The sequence below is a fragment of the Malania oleifera genome, chromosome 1 (assembly GCF_029873635.1).
Source record: "Malania oleifera isolate guangnan ecotype guangnan chromosome 1, ASM2987363v1, whole genome shotgun sequence".
NCBI lineage: Eukaryota > Viridiplantae > Streptophyta > Magnoliopsida > Santalales > Ximeniaceae > Malania > Malania oleifera.
In genome coordinates, this window is record NC_080417.1 from 88,907,016 (window position 1) to 88,912,641 (window position 5,626).

Below are 5,626 nucleotides of genomic sequence, written 5' to 3' on the forward strand. Positions count from 1 at the left end.
GTTACAATTGGATCATAGTTCTTGATAGAGGCTGAGGCTACCACTGTGGCATTATGGTTTAGAGGATCCTTCAAGGAACTTGGTGTTCAGTTAGGTGAAGTTCATATTACCACGGTTAAGTTCAAGTGTGACTTGGACTTGGTTTACGTCTCCAAATGTTAGAGGGAGGTGGGTTCTAGTCTACGGGCCCGGCTAGAGCAACGGTTATGCTTTTAGATTTCCAAGGTGGAGATTGTTGGGGATGTAACTCATATTCAAAGTGGATCACATGTACTAGAGAAAGCTACGTGGGGCGAGGGACAAAGGGAAAGAATCAAGGTGTTTTTTTCTGCTCCAAATCATCGACGGTTTGGTCAAACCGACGATGGTTTTCGTTGATGCAAATCACGTATTTTCAAATCGAGGGCTTGTAGATTAGGCTTATCTGGAGGATTTTCCTTCAGGGGATCACTATAGACGTAGTTTAGGTTTACTAGAACTCTTCTATAGGCATAAGATTGTTATATAAACAATATTTGTAACCAAAAGTGTGAGCTTTGACATTGATCATAATGAAACCGAGGTTGCTGCTCCCGTGGACGTAAGCTATTACCGAACCACGTAAATCTTGTGCGTTCTAGTTGTGTTTTTGCTTCTTCTTATTATCATTTAATTGCTTCATGAATATATTTCACCATCAAGTGATCGCATTAGTGGTTGTTGATTGTTTCATACTTGATTGTATGCTTCCGTTGCACATGTTCAAGTTGAACGAACATCAATAGATGAAATTCTTTTCAACTATATTTTTCTTAAATAATAATGCTAACACCTACAAATATCCATTGAGATTTTCAAAATTTTAAGATTGTCGAAAAATTATATTTTTGGAACACTTTATCCTTTTTTGAGTTTGTCTTTTGCCAAATATCAAGAATGTCAGCATTGTTTGGCAATTTTCTTCTCTTTACCAGAGTTGACGTCTTTTATGCAGAGTCGCACAAAATAAACAATAAAGGTAACATCTTTGATTGAAATTCAAACAAAATTCCAACCTAGCAAATGTGGCTCCACCTACACCATAAGCTTGATCAACAGGCAATTCTCAGGTCAAAGAGAAAAAGACCCACCCCTCTTGCGCTGATTTTTCCTTCTCTTTGAGCGGTCAGATTCCCAACACTCAGCTTGACCACCAAGACTGCCAGAAATCTTTGAAGGCTATATAAAGAGCTAAACTGGTGGTGGTTTTACAGAATCAACTAAATCGCAAACCCCCTTATAATTAAGTTCTATTCTGCACTACTGCTAAGGCTTTTTTGTTTGGGTAGCTAGAAAATTTCCCTCTCATCTTTCTATTTCTACTGCAATCTGCAGAAAAACTCGCCTTCTTTTTCAAACCTGCAAAAGAAATTAGAAGAAGAGTCAGAAGACGGAAGAACAAAATGGGTCATGACAAGAACATGAGCTTGTGGACCTTGTGCTTGAGGTTTCTGACTTCATGCTTTCCTGCGTCTCCTGAAAGTACTCCTGCTTGTAATGAGCTGGAGTCTTCTAGAAGTCGGCCGGACGCAGCCCTAACCATAATCGCCGCGACTAAGCACTTCTCCAGTAAGCATAAAGTAAAGATGGGCTAGTTTTGATTTGAAGGACGCGTGAAGCTTTGGCGGTTGACAAATATTTTCTGTCCAACCAAACAGAATTGGCACCGTGAAAATAAACTACTCTCTCGTCAAGATCTTCGAATATGTGGATTATCTCCTGCTGATCAAAATGGGCGTTTGGATGAACTGATAAGTTTGGCACTGATCCAAATTCAAAGAAGAATTCAGCTCCTCGTGTGGAACTGCGCGTGTACTATTCAGCTGAGTAAAGTCTTTATGTTTTTAATGTGCTGATTTCCGTTTTTCACTAAAACAAGAAGAAAAAAAAGCATATTATGTCAAGTTTGTTTCGTGAAATAAAATGGTATGACAATGAAATATAATAAAGTTTATTAAAGGTTTTATATGAGCATTAGTTTTTTTTTTTTTTTTTTTCGTAATTTTGTACTTGGACAAGTGCTCGCCATCTACTCGATTTGATAAGTATTATTCACAATGTTAGAGGGGGTTTACGATGCCTCGAGTAAAAAATAGAACAAGAGCAATAAAACTAAATAAAATAAAATAAAATAAAAAATCCCAGCCAAACATATTTTGTCAATTTTTTTTTTCTGTGAAATAAAATGACATGAGAATGAAATATAATAGAAATCTATAAAAGGTAGTTAATGCATTTTATATTCGTTTCCATTATAGTTATGAGTATCAAATATATAGTTATAAAAGATGTGTTAGAGTGAAAAATAAGGTGTTTAAGATGTATTCAATTACTTTTCTACTTCATTTCAAATATTTTTAAAAATTTATTAAAAATTAATTTGTTATAGAGACTTGTACTATTTAAAAAAGCAAGTCTCCTAAAAAAAAAAATGTCCAATTACAAAAACTCGTTATACCTCACATTGCTGCACTGCTGCGTACTTATCATGAGCTTGCGTTGCATCATGAAAAATTTTAAACACTTGAATCCTATTAGTAAGTAGAGAAAACTTTTTTTCTTTATTATATTCATGTTTCAGAAGAATTGTGTTGAGAATTCCATTTGTAAGTTTATCACATATTGAAAAATTTGAGTAGATGATGAGTGCTTATATACATGGTTGGACTCAAGACCTAATAGGCTTAAACTTTTGGGTCAAGTTGGTGTTCACCCATATGTATCAAACCCACCTATGGGCTCCTCCACTGCTAATAAGTGGTATCAGAACCGATGGTTCGTAACTCTTGGTAAGCAACATCATGAAAAGTCGATACGTGAAGCTAATTCTCCTAACGTACTAATATTTGGAGGACCACGTTTGCGGCCGAGGCCAATAAGGATCATTTAGGCTAGGGATGGATCCGAATAGGGTCAATACGTGGAGGTAGGATTGGTTCAGAGGCACGTGAAATGCAATTCGAGGTACGTAAGGCGCCAGTGGTGAGGCTCACTTGAGCAACTGTTGGGGAATTGGCCTTGTCGCGACGTTCTCCTATGCGGAGCGGAACGCATAAAGAGGTGTGTTGCTCTGGGGTGCGCAAACTGGAAAAGGTGAAAAAAGGTGGATTTTGAAAATGATATTTTCATGGAAAGCAATATGTATGAAGTCGCCACTAACTTTTTGGAGTGTGGTTAGAACATTTGATTACTACTCAATTAAGGGTAGAATCAGTCTGCGTTACCAGAGTCAGGATCGGGAGTTCAGTTACGCGAGGTGAAGGTATTAGCACCCCCTACGTGCCCGTTCTTACAAACGGTCCTAATTAATAAAAAATTATCCCATAAATTAAACTTAATAAGTCTTTGAAAATTACTCATTTTCAAAAAGTGTAAAGAAATACATGAAATAAAAGAAATGCAAACATTGGGATCAGAAAATCAAGAAAATACGGTACAAAATACACTCCCGGGTTTTTTGAAATTTGTAAAATTTTTATAAGTATGAAAGTAGTATTCCGGGAGGTTTTGCATTTATTTGGGGATGAAAAATTTGTGAAGGTGAGTTTCCCAACTCAAAAATATTTTTTATATTTTTCTATGATTTTTACGAAATTTTATTTGATTTTCCCAAGTATAAAAGCAATTTTGATCTAAAAAATATTATTTGTGATTTTTTTAATTTTTAATTGATATAACAAAAAGGAAATTAAGAAAAAACAATAAAAATCGAATCAAAAGTATTTTTAGATTTTTATCCTGAATTTTCTAAATTTTTGTGATTTTTTATAACATTTTTATGATTTTTGTGGATTTTTAAATGAATTATTTAAGTATTAAAATAAAATAAAAATAAAGAAAACCGAAAAATATTGGTTCAAGAGGGTAAACCGGTCAACTTTGACCGATTTGAGGGAAGACTAGTTTTAAGGTCCAGGTTAGGACCATTGCCACATTTCACGCTGCGAATGGAGAGTGTATGCGGGTGAGGATCAGCTACGTGGCACGATCCCGAGCGTTGCTTGATGGCGGGGATCCAACAAATTCGAAGCAGCCACGCTTCCCTTCGCTTGCGTGCGGGAAGGGTGACTCACATGGCGGGGATTGAATGGTGAACAGGGAACCGGGGATAATCTGATGTGGTGAGATTGAAGCCACTGCTGGCGATTGAGATCTAATAGACAAGGGAGTGGCCACGTAGCACCTGGTTCGGGTAGCGGTGAGGATGCCACTTGGTAGGCATCAATCATAGCTCCTGATTCGTGAGGTTCTCAACCGTTGATGGTAGATGCCGATCAAATGGCTGAGGGGAAATTGTCTCACATAATAATGGCAAGGGGATAGGGGGACGCGTGTTGGATTCTGAGCAGATACGCATGCTATTGTTAATAATGGCCTCTGACACGTGCTATTCCTCATAACAGTCGAGAGGTGTCAATCTTATCCCCACTGGAAGCTCCCATTTCACTTCCTCCTCCTTCATTCACACCCTTGCCTCTAGGATCCATCCCTGAATATAAATGTACAACAAAGGCAATTTAGAATCTCCACATCTTTATATATTTGACATAATCATAAAATGTAAAACCAAATTAATACCCATATCTACAATCAAACATCCAACATCCATTTATCCACAGTCATCTGAACTTTCAAAGTTAAATTCCAAATCTCAGTTTCACAATTCGGAAACATCACCATCAATGGATTTACCGTGATTTTTTGAAATCGTCGACTGATTCAAAAAATCACAAAAGTCCGTCAAGGGATTTCTGCCCCCAAATTACAAAACAACCTCAAACTTCAGTCAATACCCTATTCTACCCATTCTTACCCTCATTTAGTTCAAATCTATACTCTAGTATTAATCCTCCTAAAGTCCACAAGACCATTATGCTCTGATACCAACTATAACGCCCCGGACCCGCCACACGGGGCCCGGAGTGTTATGAGACCGACACTCGTCTTTGATACCATTCACGCAACAAAAAATAATAAAACAACCTCAAACATAAAATACTAGAGTTCTATATTTACATCTCAACAAAGTCATATCATACCATTACATTCTCCATAATACAAAACATAGAAGAAAAATAATAAAGCATGAAAACTAATACATAACCGATCAAGTACCACTCACAAAAACTACCTCGCCCTGGAGCTATCTAAGCTTGATCACCTAGATAACCTGAAAAATTTAGAACATCAACGGAGTGAGACACCTCTTAGTAAGAAAGAAATAATTTATAACAGTGTGTGGCTGAAGTGTTTAATATACAATTAAAATATCCATCCAAAATGCATTCACAATCTACAAGTAGCCCATAATCACACAAAGTCAATGTCTTTGCCATCCAATCGCAAACCCACAATCATCAATATTTTACTGGTAATTCCCAAGAATAAAGAAATCTACCCGCCCATACAAGTAGTTTTCCTCTGCTTTAGTGCTAACACCAGGACACTCACCTTTCTCAGTAAGCCCTCGGGTTATGTATCCAGATAAAGTTGCCAAGAATAGGGAAGATCACCCGCCCATACAAGTGGCTTCCCTGTACTCTGGTATCTACAAATAATTACCAAAGTACTCGCCTTTCTCAGTAAGCCCTCGGGTGGAGTAATCTAC

General features: G+C 37.2%; 1 long non-coding RNA gene across 1 annotated transcript; it reads right to left on the reverse strand.

The window, feature by feature from the left end:
* Nucleotides 1–985: 985 nt before the first annotated feature.
* Nucleotides 986–1,986, reverse strand: LOC131167361 (uncharacterized). The gene is made up of 2 exons (XR_009140109.1): nucleotides 1,454–1,986; nucleotides 986–1,377 (listed from the first exon to the last, which is right to left on the reverse strand). It is a non-coding gene; the product is annotated as an uncharacterized LOC131167361 (long non-coding RNA).
* Nucleotides 1,987–5,626: the final 3,640 nt, after the last annotated feature.